Source organism: Cynocephalus volans, chromosome 3 (assembly GCF_027409185.1).
Source record: "Cynocephalus volans isolate mCynVol1 chromosome 3, mCynVol1.pri, whole genome shotgun sequence".
In the NCBI taxonomy this organism is placed as follows: Eukaryota; Metazoa; Chordata; class Mammalia; order Dermoptera; family Cynocephalidae; genus Cynocephalus; species Cynocephalus volans.
The window spans coordinates 153,772,285-153,792,738 of NC_084462.1; positions in this window are offsets into that span (position 1 = coordinate 153,772,285).

A 20,454-nucleotide genomic window follows, 5' to 3' on the forward strand; every position below is an offset into this window, starting at 1 on the left:
TTGACCTGCTCTGCCTGCCTGGTGTGAGAAAGCGCAAGCCACGGGCCTCCTTCACATAGTCCGAGTCAGGGTCCAGGGTCCTTGAATGGCCAGTTGGCTCAAGGACACTTCTCTTTAGTTCACAGGCAGATGGCCTCATTCTGCACCCCAGGGTGGAAAGTGTCCAGTGCCCAATGCCCAGTGTGGTCATCCCGTCCACTTCAAACCTTCCAAGGACACTCAACAGCAGTCTCATTTCTAGGGGCAGCCTGTTGAGGGCAGAGAGGTCCTCAGAGTCCCCCAATAGATGAAGCTTCCTGCCCAGCCCCTTCTGGGCCACTTGATAGATCCATGCCTTCTTCTTCAAAGACTGCAGAAAGAGGAAGGTGTGTTCCCACTGGCTCCTCCTTGGGGTTCCTTGTCTTAGTTCATGGCACCCCCAAGGCTTGGGTTTGGGTCTCATCCTTTACCTCATCCCCTCCACGTCCAATCAGTTGAAAATTCTATTCTCACATCTTTCAGCCCAACTACTTTCTTCCTTGTCCACTGCCACTCAGGATGTCTCTAGCTCCCACCACGACAGCCCAACAGGGCCCTCTGCATGCAGTCCAGCCCCTCTCCAATCCATTTTCCACACCGCAGCCAAAAGGTCTTCCAGAAATTTCAGGTCTGATTCTGCAACACCTCTGATCAATCATTCCATAGCTCTTGCTGTCCTTAGGATGGTGTCCAAATGCCTCATCTGACCCCTTGCACCCCCATGAATCTGCACTGCAGACTTACTGAAACTACTCAGTGCTGCCTTTGCCTGGAACACTTTCCTTCCTCCTCCCTACTAGACTAAAACCTATTCTTCCTCCAGAACTTGGCTCCAGGAGCCTTGTCTCTCAAGGAACCTTCTTAGATCCCTCTTTCCCACCAAACTTGGGATGAGGGCCACCTTATATGAGCTATTGCTGTGTATTATCTGCACATGCCTGTCTCCCCTGGCTCTCTATGGGGTCTTTCAGGGCAAAGATGCTGCTGTACTCAACTTTGTACCCCCCATGCCTATTACAGCATATAACAATAACCATTTCAGACGTATCAAATGATCAATTTGTGAAAGAACAAATGAAATAATGGAGGAGGCTGTAAATTACCCAATGGGCCAATAGCTTGGGGTAAGTGTAACTGTGGATTAAGATGGCAGAATCACATAGGAAAACTGCACATGCAAAACTAAGAAATGTTTTCAAATGGAGTACCTTCAGCTCAGAGTTTCCCCTACACTTTCAGCTGGTGTACTCCACCCAGACCCATCCAATCAAATGTGTTGACTCTTGGTTCTATGAGACTTATTACTGACCCAAAGAACAATGTCTGGTAACTAGCATGTAGTTTAACCTGACTAGGTATTGGATGAATGACTTGGATATAGTGTGTTGACTAGGAGCATAATCACAGCCTCCACCCCCTGTAGCTTCCCTACCATGATGTGGTAATTAATTTTAGGTGTCAACTGAATTAAGAGATCCCCAGATAGCTGATAAAGCATTATTTCTGGGTGTATCTCTGACGCTATTTCCGAAAGCAATTGGCACTTGAATCAGTAGACTTAGTAAGGAAGCTCTGCCCTCACCCAATGTGGGCAGGCATCATCCAATCTGTTGAGGGCCTGGATAGAACAAAAAGTAAGAAAAAAGGTGAATTTTCTCTTTCTTCTGAAGCTGGGACACCCATCTTCTCCTACCCTTGGACACAAGAACTCCTGGTTCTCTGGCCTTCAGACTCCAGGACTTGCACCAGGGGCCCCCAATTTCTCAGCCCTTTGGCCTTAGACTGAGAGTTAACACTGTCAGCTCCTCTGGTTCTCAGGCCTTCACAGTTGGACTGAGTCACACTACTGGTTTCCCCGGTTCTCCAGCTTGTAGATGGCATATTGTGGGACTCCTCAGCCCCCATAATCTCATGAGCCAATTCTCCTAATAAATCCCTTCTCATATATCTAGATAGATAGATACAGATAAATAGATGCAGATAGACAGATGATAGATGATTGATAGATAGATAGATAGAGATAGAGATAGTTGATAGATCCTGCTGCTTCTCTTTCTCTGAAGGACCCTTACTAATACACATAGCAACATTGCTATGCCAGGATTTGCTCTTCAACACTGGGTCGGAGTAAAATAATGTTTGACATATCTGTCCACTCTTCAGAGTGAGTAGATGGGAATTACCCAAGAACACTCTTTTGAGCTGTGTGTTTGCTGGTATCATGAAGAAGTGAAGGAACGCCAATTAAATTACAACCTGACTCACGAAGTGGAAACTGCTTTCCTCTGACTCGGCCTTCTTGGGCAAGTTTTTCTGTCAATCCTCCTTGATGCCCCCAGGTCTCTGCAGGTCTCTTTCACAAGCTGGCAGATGTGTTCGATGCAATACTGGCAAACCGTCATACAGGTGGCCACCCATATGGTGCCAGTTTGGATCTGACTCCTGCAGAAAATTCTGGAAGCCCACTCAGCCTTGAAGGACACCCACCAGCTTCCTGTGCTGTGTCCAGCACTGATTGCTCATGAGGACACAGGTGGGAAGCAGGTGTTCCACCTAAATGACTACTCTCTGCTAATCACCACCAATCAAGCCAGTGGTGCAGGAGAAAACAAAATGAGAAATAACCATCATCCAAGAGCTGAAATGAGTTGTTGGCCAAGGAGGCAGCAGATGCAACCAGATTACAGTAGCATAAATGGTCATATTTTAGGCAGGCTTTGCTTCAGAGCATGTGGGAAACTCAGAGACAGAGGGTGTGGGGGCTTCAGATATAATTCCAGTTGATGCAATATCTGGAGTTGTTCAGTCTAATAAATTCAATTTAATAAGGGTCTACAGCAGCAAAGGAATAGATTTATTCAGCTAGTCACTGAATGTTTATTGAACACCCACATGTGCCAGGCACCATTCTGGGTGCTGGGGACAAAATGGCAAACAATTTTCAAAAGACTCTCGTTTTCAGAGACTTACATTCCAGTCAGGGAAAGACAGAGAGACAAATAAACAAATATAAAAATGTCAGATAGTAATAAGTGCTATGCAGAAAAGTAAAAATGAGTGATGTGACCAAGAGGAACTGTGTGGTTACTTTAGGCTGGGTGGCCAAGGGAGTCCTCTCTGAATAGCTGACATTTGAAGCTGAATGACAATCTGAATGTTAAGGAGGGACCGGCTAATCATGCAGGGATTGGGAGAATGTTAAGGGAGGGACAGTTAATCATGTAGGGACTGGGAGAATGCTTGCAAAGGCCCAAGGAGAGACAGGTCAGCTCTCAAAGATAGTTGGAATAGCAGCATCCTGAAAATGGGTGATCCTACAGAGAGCAAAACTCTCACCAACAGTGTGGAGAGGTCCAGAAATGGATTTAGCCATGTGTTGAAGGTATCACCACCTGCAGCTGGAAGAGTCTGGGGAAGGGAGGGATTGATGGTGACTAGCTCAACACTATCTATAATTGGGACACTCAGAATTATAAGAGGGGTTCAGAACAGGACTAGGTTTGGCAGGCGATCATGGAGACAGGGAGGAAAGCCAGGTTTTGAGGAGTTGGGCCAGGCTAAAAAAGAAGCAGGCAAGTATAGGAAAGCTGAAACTGAGGTATATCCGAAGGATGGGGTTGAACCAAGCCCAGGGTCAGAGTCCAGGTGAGCAGAGCTAGAGGCCAGAATAATCCAATGACTCAGTGTGGGGAAAATAGGATAATTTAGTCAGGCTCCCTGGCTTAGGTCTGGTTGAGGGGTGGAGCAGCACATTTCTTGTAAACAAGTTGTGTGTGGGCGGAGTTAGTGCACATGTGCACCCACATATCTTTTTAGTTACTGCTATTGTGTGTTCTTCAGTTTGTGAAGCAAGCTGGCCCACAGAGCTCCAGTCTAAAAATAGAGCATGTTTACTCTGCTGGCAGCTGCTCAGTTTCAAGGTTCTTTTTTTTTTTTGGACTTTGAGGGTAGCAGTTGAGTTTTTGAGTTTCTCTGTGTGCTGTTTACCTCATAGTGTTGTGTGTGCTGAATAAAGACTATTCCTTCTTCAACCAAGGCTCCAAGGACCTTTTTGCTGGTTACCTAGCTCATAGACCTACGGTTGAAGGGTTTGTGAATGGGCTTGAGGGGTCTTTGAGCTCCAGACCCTAGCTCTAGCTCTACACTCAGAAACCCAAGATTCAGTCAGGAGCTAGAGGTGAAGTCAAAAATGAAGAGACCCAAGGATCATGGCATTCCCATTTCCAAGAAATTTGGAATATTCTTCCTATTGGGATAAGAGCCAATTCAAGACTTCAGCTAACTCCAGAACACTGACTCCCTCATCTATACTTGTAGTCTACACATTTCTTGAACTCTGAAAGTCTTCATAAGTTCAAACTCAACTTTTCCGGAGTTGAACTCATGATCCCCCTCCAAATCCACTCCAAATCACCTTCTCTTTCTGTATTCCACATATCAGTGAATGACACTACCACCCACACTCCTTACAAGCCAGGTGAATAAACACCGTGGGCGTGAGTTTCCTGAGACTCTGAGATGGAGATGGGCGTAAGGAGATGTATTGGAAAGTGCTCTTGAGATTCCCACCTGTGGGAGGAAAGGGGAAAAAAGCAGGATCAGAAAGAGGAGGAAGTTGAGCTGCAAGGAAGTCTCCACCAAGGTCTCAGCCAACCTCTCAGGGAGTGCTGGAGCTGGGATGGCCCCTCAGAGTCGTCTTGAGTTGGGGTGAGGGATCTGAGATGTAGCTTTTTTACCCAGATGTTGACTGATCATTGGATGTGTACTGTCCAGGAAGGCAGTGTGACCTTGGATAAGATGGCTGTCTTCCACAGAGGGCAATTCTCCAGGAAGCCACAGGAGTAAGTCCTTCAGTCTTGAGGGGTTCCGGGTGGCACATCAAAGCATCCATTCTATCACCCTTAACTTCTCCCTTTGTCTCATCCCCATCTTCACACAAGAGACTTCTTGAGGGTCTACCTTCTGCACATCTCTCCCAGCCATCCTGTTCTCTCTTTCCACCTTGATACTAGTACAGGTCTCAAAATTTCTCACCTGGACAAGGTTCAACCTGCTACCCTGGCCCTCTCCAGTCTCTATTCTACAAGACTGCCACAGTTACCTTTCTAAGGCACAACCTGAACCCATCACTCTACTGTTTAAAACTCTTCATTGGCTATCTTCAGAATAAAATCTGAATTTTATTCAAGATGAAATCTGAATTTCACATCCTAGTATTCCAGACCCTTCATAACCTGGCCTCTGCTGACTCCTCTGTCCTCATCTCATCCTGCTCCCAGCCCTGGATTCTGCTTAGCCTTTTTGCATGACTTAATGTTCCCTGATCCTTTGGACATGTGGCTGTTTGGTCAGAAAAATCTTTGCAATCTCTACCTTCTCTGACCTTCAGGACTCAATGCAGAGCTCACTCTATCCTGAAACAATATACTCAACACAACCCTTTCCTACTCTGCCCCAGGACATCTCGGTCTTTGGCTCTCTCATCATGGCCTGACGCCTTGTGCACCTTCCCCGTAATATAGTACGATCCTTGAGAACAGAGTATTCTTTTTAGTACTTCCAAATACTATTTTGCAGTGCCTGGCCTATAATGGGCTCTCAGAAAATGTTTTGTGAATAAGTCAGTCAACCAACAAGAATAAGAGGAGTTACTAATATTATTGAATGATAATATTACTAACAAGATAGGTACTCTAATGAACTCAGTCTACACAATGGACAGGTTGTATCCTCATACCAGAGCAACAGCCCCAAGAGAGTCAGGACTGTCCACGCATAACAGCCCTTTGTCCCTGAGCATGGGTTGACATAAGCTGAGGGTCAGCCATGCCTGTGAGTTTCTGGCGAGCCACTGGGACACGTGCACGGGAGGCCTGCTGAAACTCACCTAACTCCCGTGCCAGCCCCTTCTGATGTGCCTTCCTGCACTGCAGGGACTGAGCGCTGAAAACCACCTCCTTGTCCAGCCCCCACGTGGCCTACTTTCCACCAAGCAGACACTGACAGGACCGGAAAGTGGAAGTGAGTGATGTGGGGTGCAGCCGCGAGCCAGTTGAGCAGAACTGGCTCAGGCGTGTTCAGTTCTTGGGGGCAGCAGTGGTGGAGTTTCTGCTGCCTGGTCCCCAGTCTCAGAGAGAATGAGGCAGGTCCAGGTGGGCCCAGCAGTGGGTTTCTGCCCATTTGGACACCGGACATTTATCCTGGCTCATTTTCTGACTCTTCAGTAAAATCTATCCCACACCTTGTAATCAATCCCTTTATTCTTAAACTAGCAACTGAGCAATATACCCACTTCCAAGGAGGCCTGAGGATTCTCCCTGGAAAAGGTTCATTCTGGGGGGGAGCGGGGCACACAAGGGGAGAAGTCAGATGTGCTGAACTTAACCCAGCAACAGAGCCTCAGTCAACAAAAGGATAATTCTGTCCCTCAGGTTCATCTCCCAGCCCAGCCCACCAAGACTCCTATGAAGTCTCCTTCAGAACAGAACCGTCAGTAAAAACAGAGAGAATCGTCTACTAATGCTATGTAAAACACTGAGGCACAACCAGCCCCGCTGGGTCCTGCTTGGCTGCAGGGAAGAAAGAAGGATTCTGCCCCACTTTGCTTCACAACATCCTGCAGCTTTGACATCCCGAAGGCTCTCATTACAGGAGACATGGTTGGCCAGCAAGAGATGGCAGTGCCCAATCAGCTGTCCACAGGAGGCTCTAGGGCCTGGGGAGCCTCTCGCTGGAGCAGTGGCTGCACCAGAAAGAGGAGGCCATGGTTGTGAACTCAGGTGCAACTCTCCCTGGGGACTCCCAGGAACTTTTGGTCATGAGAACATTTTGGGGTGCAGATTTAAGATGCTCCCTGGAGATCCCTATAATATTGGGGGAACTCTCATCTGTGAACCCCTATGAGACACCTCCTGGGTGTTCTCAGAAATACTCAGGAGGACTTGTTTGTGAACACATGCATGGGACTCCTGAGGAACTCCCATAAATAATATAACGGGGTCTCTCATTAGTGGGCACTGTAGGACGTGCCCTGGGGATTCCCAGAAGGGCCTGGGAGGGACTATCATTCATGAGCTTATGAAAGACACCCCTGGGGACTCCACCTCCTGGGGGGGGGGGCGTATTGCAAGAGTATGTGAGGCACTCCTGGGCTCAAAATACTGGCAGGGGGGCTTTTGCCGTGATTAGACATTCTGCATGATCAGTTTGAGGCGAGATGCAGTAAAATTTGAGGATTACAATTTTTGTGACCTTCTTTTACCCACAGACCTGGGGGCATTTCTACATTCATTTTGATTACTTAGAACCGTACCCCGTCCCCCTCCTGAGTGACAAATTTATTATTTAGGCCTGGCAATTCTTTTGTTGAGGTTACTGTCAAAACTTGCTGGCCTAGGAGCCATTTACACCCTGTCTGGTGAACTCGCATATCACTGTTGTGCTCCATTAGGCAACAATGGTACAATTTAACTCCCAGAAGGCAAGCTTCTGTTCCTCCTCTTTAGGGACCACCTCCTTGTTGCCCTCTTGTTATTTACAGAAAGAAATGGGAACTCTTGCAAACTGGTTGGGCTGGGTGAAGAAAGGAGCTGCAGAGGGTGCACACAGGGTCCCTGGGCGTCAGATGCCCATGAAGCCCGGCCCCCTCTCTCTGGTCGGCCGCCCCCACATTCTCTCCCCACGCCCCTCCACCCTGATTCCAAGCACTTACACCTGCTGCAACTTCTCTGCAGAGTTGAGAAACGTGCCTCCGAAACGCATTCAAGGACCAAAGACATGAATAAACAATTCACACGAGAGGAAAAATAAATGACTACTAAACACTTGGAAAGATGTCTGACCACACTAATAATTTAAGAAATGCAGTTTGAAACCGGTTACCATTTCCACCCATTAAATTAGCATTTTTTAAAAAAAATAAGGATCTCCAGAGCTGGCGATGGTGGTATGTAAAGTGGAATTTTTACCTGCTGCTGGTGGCACTTTAAATGGATACATTCCCTTTTGGGGAAGCAATTTGGCAGTATATATCAAAAGCCCTGAAAATGGTCTGTCCTTTGACCTTGTGATTCTGCTTCTAGGAATCCAACCTGAGAAACAAACCCAGTTTCTGTGAGAGGATATGAATTGTATTGTTCTTAGAGCAATCACAAAAGTGGAAACATAAGTGTCCAACAACAAGAGAACTATTAAAACAGATATGGTACATCTATATGACAGAATATTAACAAATATTAAATATCATGTTTTCAAACAAAGTCATTGCATGAAGAATTGCTCACAATACAATATGAAGCAGGGGAAACACAGAACTCAAAAACATACACAGGGACTATCTTACAAAAGACCTGACTCCAAACTATAAACCAATCTTACAACTAAATAAGAAGATTCCGTCTGCCCCCCCCCCCGCAGCTCCCTTGTCCAGGGTAGTCACTCGCCTCCAGCACATTCATGACACTCTTCCCACAGTGCATAGGAATTGGAGATCGTTCCAGCTTCTCTCTGCTGAGAAATGCTCGTCCCTCAAGGTGGCCCCTCTCGGACAGGGCCCAGTGTGACCACACCTGCTCTCTCTTGTGCCTTTGGCTCACATTTGGTCAAAGGGAAACTCTCAGGTGTCCCTGCCCAGACACACTTGGAGTTTGTAGGTCAGTCCCAAGGCTGCAGAAACATCCCCTTCCTTCTGTTGGTGCGAGCAGCCAGCCAGCACATCTTCCCCTGAATTTTTTATTTCCAGGCTGAAGTTCAACACCGGTCCACTGTGTCTCCCCATCACAGGGGACATGTACCAAGCTTTCTGAGTGGTCTCCCTCTTTGAAAGATTTGAAAGAGTGAAGATCACAGAACATTAGTATTTTTTTTTTCTAAATAAATCTTTCCCACAAACCTTCTCCCTTAATCTCTAAAGGCCAGACTATTTTATACCCTTAATGTGGGTGTGGGTGACAAGTTGGAGTTCTGTAATAAGTTTTTGAATCTTTCCTTGAAAATTTGCATCTTCTTCTGGCACCTAACTCTGGAATATTATGTGTACGTATCATGGTATATCAGGCAAAATTTTCAGTTTAACATCTTGTTATATTTACTTCGGTCTTGGAGACAGGAACAGCCAAGGAATGTTCTGATGCTTGAAATACAGACTACTGTGCATCCATGTCCATGCCACGCACTGCTCACTGTTGACAGTCTCTTGGGAACTGGCAAGTTTGGCTGGGACCATCGGAAGGTCCTGTGGCTTCTCCCTCTGCCTGCTGTCTGATGGCCAGAAGACACGCTAGTGATCCCTCAGCCTCCCCTCGGAGAGCATTTTCAGAGAGTGCTCAGGGTGTTCTTTTTCTTCTTTTCTTGGCTTCTTTGCTGCCCCGTGGGAGGACTGATTCAGCCCAGCTCTCCTGGAGTCGAGTGTGGTTGAATGGTAAAGAATCCCAGGTGTTTGTTGCTCTTCATCCTCGTCTCAGACATTTTGGAAGACTTTCACCTCCTGGTGCTGGGGAAGGAGGGAACTGACTTTCCAGGGCTGCTGTTGGTTTCAGTGTAGCAGAAGGGGGTAGTGGGCATTGAGCAGATGCAGGAGAAACAGATGTGGAGAGGACAGGCTGCCATCTAGGATTCCAACAAGGGTTTCCAGGGTGGGGCTGGCCTGCACAGGATACCCACCCCTCCGGCTAGCTGTATCCATTTGCTACGTAGCTCTGGGCACATTATCCATCTATTTTCACGTGTGAGTGTTTATTCTCGTCTGCAAACTGGTCTGTCACACAACAAGGTCAGAGTCTACCAGCATCTTCCACTTCCAGCACCCACATGGAGTCTCCTGTGCAGGTCACTGGATACAGTAGGCACTAGGTAAAGGCTGATTGAGTGACTGGAGCCCAACCGGCTCAATTAGAAGCAGTTACTAGCAAACCTCGTTTCTATTCAGCTCTGTTAACGCCACGAGTGTTCGTTCAGGGCTTTCTAGGGGTCTGGCACCACATGAAGCCATTACATAATTATTTTGTTCTGAAGCCAGTAGAGAGGTCATATTTAGTTCTCCAGCCAAACCTGATTTAATACGCGCTTATTATGGAAAAAAAGGAATGAAAGATGAAAAAAAAATCACCCGTGATTTCACCACCAAGATAATTATCATTAATATTTTCTTAAATCTCTCTGCTTTCATGCATATTGTTTTACATAATTGATTTTTTATTTTCAATTTTGTTTCCTCCACTTCATTTACAATATTATTTAAAACTTGTTCCTAAACATCATTTTGATTCTTTATGTTATATTTTTTCCCCCTTTATAAAAATAACTTACACTTATTGTAGGACATTTGGAACAATGGTAGAATATAAAGAAGAGGCTAAATAGCATCATAAAACTTCCACCCAGACATAACTACTGTATTTCCTTCAGGTCTTTTTTTCTCTATGAATTTATTTGAATCTGTTTTATAATATTGATAGCCATATTCCATGTAAGTTGTTTTCAATGTATTTTTTAATTTTTCGTGAAGTAATATGTGCACGTGGTTAATAAAAATGGCAAGTACAGAGGCATGAAAAGCCTCTCGCCTCCCATCCCCAGTCCTGCTCCTCGGAGGCAGCTGATTTTAGCCCTTCTGGTGTTTTCTTCAGGTGGTTATGTCAGTCTGTATCTACAGATGACATGGGTTCACCACCGTTTCTTGCTTTGCGATGTTAGACATTATCCGCTAAGCTTCCTGCTCTCATGACGAGGCTCCTCTGTCTCTGCTTCCCCGGAGTTATAATTCCTCTGTTGGCTACTTTTTGCTGTAAGCAACGCATTTATATCTTTTTAATCTTGTTCCATCTACTCTATACAGTTATTTTGACCCTTCATCTTCTACACGGAGGATACTAACACCTCCACGTGTTCTTCCTCTCTCCTTCCCATGTTCCACAGTATTTTGACTTTTTCAACATTTAGATCATGTTCTGTGACAATTAAGTTTTGCATTTTTCCTCCAGGTTAGTCTGAAAAATTAAGGACCGGTAAACAGTGTTTATGCCATTGTGTCTGTGTCACTGTGGTTACTTGCAGAGCCAAGCAGTGCTCCAAAGATGCATTTGCTGTCTTGAGCAGCTCTCTGTTTTGCCTAGGTTTTCATACTCCAACCTCTTGTCGTTATCAAATTCTCTATTCCACTCCAATTTTTCCATCCAGTCAGGTATCGGAAGTTTTTGTAATTTTTGCTGTTGTTTTCCAGAGACTTTCCTCTGTCCTGCTCCAATCTAGTCTTTTTGCCCCTGGGCCTGCTGCACGGTCCCTGCCGAGACTTCCTCTCCCTCTTTTCATGGTTTGGCTCCTCTTTTTCATAGTTTCTATATTTTCCTTTTTCTGGTTGGTTGCAGCACATCAAGTAACTTTCAAAAACTTGGTGTTAAAGAGGTACAGTTTTTGAGTCCTTGCATATTCCACCCTAACACTTGATTGATACTTTTGTCAGGAATCGAATTCTAGGTTAAGGTAATTTACTCTCAGAACATTGCAATCATCGCCTGCATTGCTTATGAGAAGACTGAGGTCAGTCCCATTCCCTTGTAGATGACTTATTTTGCACTTAGTGGAAGCTTATAGGATTTTATTTTCATCCATAGTATTCTGAAATTTTATAATAACGTGCCAAGCACAGGTCATTTTCAGTCACTAGTAAAATGTGCTAGGCATTTGTGGGTCCTTTTATTCTGCAGGTCCGTGTCCTTGAGCTCTGAAAATTTTTCTTGTATTATCTCTTTGATAATTTCACAGCATGGTGGGGTATGAAAATAGACTGTTTCACCTACAGATATGCAACTAATTCTTCTGCAGTCACCCCCTCCCCGCCTCGCCTCACTCTTGCCCTTATTCACGCCTGGCATTTCTGTGTCCCCAGCCTTCCTTTTTTGATCAAACACCCAGTGAGTGTGCTCTAGGTTGAGAGACCCATCACCCTGCTGGGACAGCTATCACTCTTCCATCAGATTTCCAACTTGCCCACATCTTTTGAAACTGGGCTCCCTTCTTGTTCTTTTTTTCTTTACTATCGTTTGGTGGCATCTTGGAGAGAGGTACACACAATTAATGTGCCATCTTTTACTGCAAGTCTCTATATAAATTTTGTAAAACTTAAACTTTATTGGCCATTTGCATATATTCTTTTGTGAAGTGTTGGTTTAAATCTTTTGCTCACTTTTTAATTGGGTTGAGAGCCTTCCAGTGACCCGTGCCCACGAGAGAACACCAGGGGCCCAGATGTTTCCTTACTGCCAGTAAGTAAGAGCTTCCCTGCCCCTCTCCCTGCTTCTCCCCTGCCTGCTCCAACTCCAAAGGGGTCAAAATTCTGACTGGAGAAATAGAGAGGAAGGAACTAGTAAAGAAAGAAGATACTCCACCACTCCACCAGCCACAGGCTTCCTGCCTTTCATAGTCCTTGCCGTTGAGTTGCAGAGCTTTGATATTGCACGGGCCCAGGCACTCTCATTTCTGGATTGAGACAATTTTGGGGGACTTACAGTGACTACAGAACTTTTTGCCATCTAAGAGTGAGCAGAAAAGTCAGGAAACTGCGTGAGTTTTCATCTAGGGGTAGGAGAAGGACTTTCCTCCATGAATGCATTTGAGAAGGATGATGGGAATGAAAATGGCCCTGCTTTAAAATTACATCTCAGGGATCTTGATTGTGGAATTCACTGCTTTTCCAAAACCAAAGAATGCTTCCTCCCCAAAGCTGGACTCAGTTTCAGTCCTTTAGATAGAGGTCTGGGCTACCCAATGAAAAGGTTCAAAGGGACAAACAAGGAGACCCAGAGACAGTAAGAAGCACCATGAATGCAGGAAACCCTACAAAGGAAGGCATAAGGTCATCTGAGCAGTAATTAGTGTTCTCAGGACCTGGATATTCTGCAGTACCAAAACAGGAGTTCCAGAAATTTCTACCAGCGTTGCCAGCAGCACCAAAAGGAAATAATCGTGGATTGAATTATGGTTCAGGGGGAAAAGGAAGGAATGAAATTAATGCTGTAGTGAACAATTCCCATGGGCCAGTAACTTTTACACACCTCGTCTCCTTTGATTTCTGCCACTATCATGCAAGGTGATGCTATTATTTCCATTACAGAGGAGACACTGGGACTCAAAAGTTAAGTGACTTGCTTTTGGTTAGTGTCTGTTTGTAGAGACCATTTCCCTTTCACCATACAGGGATGCCTGTCCACATTGTTAAATATTTAGATAGAGACTCTAATGGGCAATGTAATGTGAGGGATTATAGGATGCTTGGCTGCTGGCTCTGTGATGCCAGAAAACCAATACAGGAAGACAGTATGCTAGACAGCCAAACCCCACAACCCAGATCCCTTCCGAGGGACTCCTATCCACAGCCCTTTGCTGAGAGGAGCAGGTCCTGGACCCCATGGCCCTCACCCCCAACCACCATGCTGATTGACACAAAGGCCCCAACACTTGGGTCACCTATGGGGGGGGGGCCTATAAAGGGATCTGGAACAAAATCTCTACCTAAACAGGGACAATGGGAATTAACCAGACCAATTGGATTCTCTCCAATGCAGGACCAGAGTCAGGAAATAGTTGTGGGAGTAAAAGCCCATATGTGTACCAGAGAAGCCACTGGTCAGATGCGTGAGTAAGCAGAAACTGGAGAGAGGAGAAGTCATGAGATAGAGAAAAGGTGTCTGCAAAAGAGAGTGAGTTTGTTTATTGGCAGTGGCAGGAGCAGCAGAAGTGCAAACAGAGGAGGTAGATCTCTAAAATGGCAAAAGAGCAACAGCTTTTACTGCTAAAGAGCCAATAGGTCATCTGGGTCCTAAAGGCCCAACAGAGCCTTCCAGGTCTGAAATTATATATTCCATAATCCAGGAGGCCTGGCGATTTAACTATCCTTGGCTTCCCATGAAATACCTGTTTTCCTTTGAAACAAGCATCAGCAAGCTATGGCCTGTGGGTCAAATCCAGCCTGCTGCCTATTTTTGTAAATAACGTTTATTGCAACACAACCATGCCCATTCAGTTGCAATATTATCTGTGGCTATTTTCAGGCTCTGGCAACAAAGTTGGATAGTTGTGACAGAGACCATAACCTGTGAAGTCTAAAATATTTACTATCTGGTTCTTTACAGAAAAAGCTTATCTTCAGGTAACATTTATTACTAAGCTCTTTCTATAAGCCAGACAGTGTTCTCAATACTTGACTTGCAAAGTCTTACTAAGCTCTCACAAAAGCCCCCGTGAGATTGATCCAATCTTCTCATTTCCCAAATTTTACAGACAAGGAAACAAAGGCTTAGAAAAGTTAAGTAATAATTTGCTCCGGGTCATAAGTGGTAAAGGAGAAATGGAACCCAGCAGCCCAGCAGCCTAGAAAATCCCAATTTTAACCAGCACATCAGGAGATTCATATAATCAGGTATGTCTGGCAGACACAAGTCTAAATGATCCTTAGGGTTAAAGTCTATGAATATTTCCACTCAGAGCTGATGTTCACCTAAGATAAACAAGTCTGGCCATAGTGTATATAAAAATAGGAGATCCTTCCATCCAGTTGGTAAATGGCTGCTGCCCCCACGCCTCCCTGGTGTCCCCAGCCACCCTCCCTGGCTCCTCTCCCAGGACCCTCTCCCACCTCTACATAATCCAGTCACTAAAGGGTTAACACCTGCCAGGGGGTCTGCAGGACCATGTCTGTGTGCTACAGTCAGGCATCTCTTCTGCCTGATGGCTATCTGTGCCAAAACATCTGTTAAATATTTAAATGTCACCCCTGCTTACCCTCACTAAAGCAACAATCAAGTCTTGGACTGTTAGACTTTGTGAAGGGAAGAAAAAACTAAGAGTAGCTCATAAATTTCTTAATTTCTTCCCCTCTCTGATTTGGTCTTAGAGCTACCTCCTTTTCTTAACTTGGGCGGGGGGGGGGCGGGAGGGACGGGAGGTAGGACAACTTATACCTTCCCACAATGTCCGTGTTAGACCCCTGATTGTAAGGGGTGGATCTTTAGCTCCTCTCAATACAGTAGAAGATTGTTTACCTGCAATGATGTTTCTACCAATGACCACAGTCTCTGCGATGTCCCCATGATGTCAACTACCCTCTGTCCAGCTCTGCCTGAATCAGGCGCTCTGGAGGGTCAGCAAGTCACCCACGGCCAATCGCAGCAGATCACCCCACCAGCATACACTCCACACCTCAGCAAAGCCTTCTTAGTACCGTAAGTGAAAAAACGAATCCTTTTAAAATCATCTTTTTCTGGTATGTTGCTGGCATAAAAATGCTTGTATTCTAACAGGGCAGTTATTACAAAGATGGAATAAACAGTGGTGGGATAGCACTATAGCTTAGGAATTCAAATAGAAATGTTCATATCCACCCTATAACTCTTGTGATCTGATATGTTCAGAGACAGTAATCCAGTCCAGTGTTTCCCAAACGTCACCAATGATAAGAAACAAATTCCCTGGACCTACCCTACCCCTTCTGAGTCAAAACCTCCAGGAGAAGGGCCTGGGAAGCTGAATCACCCTGGTGATCCTGGTCATCAGTAAAGTGTGGGGCACTCGGTGTACCCCCTCATTCACGTTAGAGGAAATGAGGGTTTACCAGAGGGGGGTGACTTGCCTGAGGCTGCACAATGGATTGGTGGTGGAGATGGAACCAGAACCGTGATCTCCTAACTCCCAGGTCAGTAGTTTCTGTCTCCCCACAACCCCCCCCCCCATAATAGTGTGGATTTTTTAACCTTGTTTATTAAACCTTGTAACAGGTAAGTATTTTGTGAAGTAAGTATGCTGACCCTTACTTTACAGTGGAGCCCGGAGCAGGTAAGGTGACTTCTCCAAGGTCTAAAAACTCAAATACAGAGGAGCAAAGATTGAGAGCAGGGCCCTCCTGCCCCCAAGGGCAGGCTTCAGCTTTCCCTTCCCCACAGGCCCTCTCCCAGCAGGCAGCCTGGTGTCATTCAAACACACCTTCCAGAAGCAAATACATTTCCTTTTAGTTATCGACTATAAGGGAAATAAAAAGCCTAGGTCAAACGGTCCCCTTGGGCGAACTCCTGCACAATTCTTTGGTTAGCTGAATGCTTCCCCTCTACCCATCCACCCCAGGCTTCTAGAAAGATCTTAACAAGTTCTATTTATAGCTGACCCAGACAGCACCAATTCTCTCCTCGTTCTGGCTCCTGAGGCCCCTATCATTAGGCTATCACGGCTCAGATACTCTGAGTGTGGGCAAAGTGGGGATTTAAAAACTTTTTGCTGGTTGCCCGAAAGCCTTGATAACATCACACCATCTTTCGGTGGCTGTGCTAAGAGAAAACCACTTCCTCTCTCTCCTGAACTGCTTGCATCTGTAAAAGTTAATTGCCAGACCTCAGTTCTGTTGAATTAACTGCCTCTTCAGCTAGCCTGTCCTCTTCTGGTCCATGGTGGGAATGTGAAAATGTAACCAGAGTCATTCTGTGCAGAACGCAAGGCTCCTTCTCAGGTGAGGGGCTCCTCACAGTACGCGCACCACCACATGGTGACTTCTAAAGGTTACCCCCTTGGACTCAGCCTCTGCCCACACTTTTTCCCTGCCGCCCTGAAGGCTTGAATCGTTCCCGTGTGTCCAGGTCCATTGCCACGGTCAGTAGTCATGCTTGAAAGCCAGCCAGAAATAGTGCCTGAGTTGGCCTTAACAGCCATATTTTCGTAGTCTTTACTAAGCATTGTGTCTTCCATAAATGATTCACAAGGGGACTCTAAGTGCATTTTATATTCTAACAACCATCTCTCTCTGCCAGTCCATTTTAGATGAACTAAGATCTGGAAGAGTGGTGAACCCTTATGAAAGATTACCCCCTTTGAGCCCAAAATGACCACCCTGACCTTAGAAATATTAATCCCTGGCCCAATTTTGCTAAATATGTCATACACATCCTCAGGTCACTGGAACTAAATACTCTAGTTCAGTGTATTTTTCTTTCTGTATTAAAAACCCTGTACACATGGTTTCACCATGAGTGTGAACATGCAGACTGAATCACAACCTTTGTATCCTGGAATGACAAAGCAGGATGAACTGTTCAAAGGCCATCTAATTCATCCTCTGCATCTCTAAAGGCATTTCCTAAATCATTCCAGGCAGACTCATATGCAACCTCTTGTGGGGGGGGGGGGGGAAGCTTAAGGCCAGGAAGAAGATGCCAGACCTTTCTCAGTAATCTGTTTTGGTATTTAGTAGGTCCTGTGAAGGTCTTCACACTGTTGTGATGGATTTCCTCCCTTTTCTTTAGTGTGAATGGAGAACGGCCTACCAAGCAAATAAGGCCAATTTACCGTCAGTAAATTATGAGATTGTGCTGTGTTTACACTTCTACTCTCCATCAAGAGATCTGTTTATTTAATTGATGGCCTTTGCCTTCTTTAAAGGTGACTCTGGTATTTAGCAGGGTGTTGCAAGGGCCTGAGACGTGATAAATTATACCTGCTCTTACCCTTCTCCATATCACTGCCATCACGCAGTGGCAAATGTTGCAGTCTAGACTCCATCCATTCTGCGCTGTTTATGTTGCTTACCTCCACGGAAAGTCACCAGTGACTCACTAACCGCTACACTTAATGATCTCATCTTGGTTCTGATATGACTCAAGCTCTTTAATACATTCATGTGAGGAGCAATTGAGGGGACCAGGGTTGTGTAGCCGAGAGGGAAAGACACTCAGGGGAACAGAATACTGGTTCCAAGGATCTGATTTGCTTGGCATGCCCCTGTATTTGTTTTTCTGTTGCTGCTCTAAGAAATGTAGTGACTTGAAACAATACAAATTTATTATTTATTATCTGTGAGGCTCAAAGGTCCTAAAATCAAGGTGTCTGCAGGGCTGCATTCCTTTCTGCAGGCTGTAGAGAAAAATCTGCTTTCTTGCCATTTCCAGTTTCTAGAGGCTGCCCACATTCCTTGGCTCATGGCCCCTTCCATCCCCAAAGCCAGCAATGGCTGGTTGAGTCTTTCTCACATTGTGTCACTCTGACACCAACTCTTCTGCCTCCCTCTTCCATCTTTTAAGGACTCTTGTGATTATATTGGACCCACCTGTACAATCCAGATTAAACTCCCTGTTTTAAGGTCAGCTGATAAACAACCTTAATTCCATCTGCAACCTTAATTCCCCCTTGTCATATAATATAACATATTCTAAAGATTAGGATGCAGACAATTATGAGGGGCCATGACTGCAGCCCCTCACTGGTAAGGTTAGGGCCAATAGAAGTTGCTGAGAGTCCAATTTCAGTAATAGTCCAAAAGTTCAGGAAATAAAGAACTTCTTAATAGCCAGCATTGCCTAGAAGTAGAATTGACAGCTATTGAAGATATTGAATCCCAAGTTCTTAGAGAACTTCAAGCATAGGCCAAAGGACCACTTCATCATGAATAAGAGGTTATGACATGCCAAGCACTCTGCTAAGCAATGTCATACCTCGCATAACTTACTCCTCACAAGAGTCCCACTAAACAAAAGCTAATATTTTAGAGAGGATAAATGTGATGCTCGGAGAGACTGAGGTGAAAATCCCAGCTCTGCCTGGTACTGGCTGCATGCTCTCAGGCAAGTTGCTCAACCTCATCAATCCTCAGGTTCCCTATCTGTAAAATGGGTAGAATAATGGAACCCACCTCGAGAGATAGTTATGAGGATTAAATGTGACAATAGTAGCATCTAATTCATTGGTTTGTTGAATATTGTATGAAATATGCCTAGCACTGCATCTGGCTCAATGACTGTCACTATAATTCAGTTTGGTAAAATGCAGCAGACTCCTTGGGTGTCTGCCCAGTACATGGAAACCTTCACCAGGAGGCAGGGCTATGGCTGGGCCAGCCATGTGTCTCCTGTGTGCCCCTGACCTCTTGTCCATGGCTGCTTGGACCAAAGTGGTCACCTGACTCCAGTTGAAGTAAGAGATGTTCTCTCCCAGTCATTTGGAGTCAGGCCTCTGACAGACATTTGACTCAGTCTCTGTGGGTCATTTTTCTTGGACTTGGGTGCTGCGGGACATTCATTTTTCACCATGTGCATGGAGGAGCAGAGAAAAATCAGTCTCCATCCAGAGAGAGAGGATTGAAGCAGTTGCTGAGAAAAAAAAACACAGAAAAGAGCTGAGAGGAGACATGGAGAGACCAGGCAGCTCTCTGCCCCCTCCTTCCCCTCCCCTCGTGCACCCACCCCATTCCCAGCCAAGGGTGTTCTTCAGACACCCTGTGTCCTAATATGTCCCTCTGTTTCAACTTAGTGACCTTGATGGGTGTCTGTTATTTACAGCCAAAGAGTCCTAATGCACAAGTGTTCACAAATATTTGCAGCCAGTGGGAGCTGGAAGGGATCTTCAGCCCCTCTCTATTTTATCCATCAGGGGCACTGTGGGCTGGAGAGGTTAGGTGGCTCGCCCAGATAACGCTGAACCATGGCAGAGCCAGGAACCTCCTGCTGCCCAGGTTGCACACTGTCTTTCATTCTGGTTATCTCCACATGTTTCTTCAGCTCCAATCCCTAGGGTTTGAGAAGCTAATATGACTGGAAGGGGGGTGGAATCAGGACTGGGAAGGGTCCCAGGGTCTTGGAAGGAACTCAAAGGAATTTTCACATTGGAAACCAAAAAACTCATTCAAGAGGCTGATTTCAATGCGGGATCTGGAACTCTTCCAACAGCACCTGGATCTGTCTGGATGATGCTGGGAGGGAGAGGCACCAGGCATTCATTTGCATATATGCAAACGAGGCCTCCCACAGCTGTCCAGAAGCCACCTCTGCTTAGGGCACCAGCTCAGCGGCTGAGGCCTGCTTCATCTGTCTACCCAGCCTTGGAAGAAAGAGAGACAGGCTTGCCACAGCTTCCCTCCAAGCTGACAAGGACACAAGAGTCAACCCAACACCTCTGGGCTGGGAGGAGGAAAGAGCTTAAACCTCCAGAGTAACAAACGGGAGCCCCTGTCCTCCCCACCCCGAGGCAGTTTCTCTGCTGGGCAGGAGCAGAAGGCCACACCCATAATCGAGGATTCTAGCAGGGGCCCATGGGGAGGACTTCGTGCTGTGCCAGCAGTACAGCTGCCACCCTTTCCCTGGCCTTGCAAACCACTCGGCCCATTCCTTCTCCCCTGCAAGGCCTTCAGTCCCCTCTCCCTCAGACTGAGAGGAGGAAGAGACCAGACAACTGGTCTAGGAGTTGGGAGGTCCCACCTGAGACCCAGCCCAGCTACGGAATTCCCTACTACCTTGAGCAAGTCTCATCCTCAGTTTTCCCTTCGATAAAATTCAGGGGAGGGGGGCGAGGGGATTAAAATTTGTGTTTTTAGCCAAGGAACTTTCCCCAACAGAGTCTTACATGGAACACCCATCAGGAAAAGTGCTGCCCTGGTTGAAACAGCACTGGGGGTGGAAGTCCGTCAGGCCC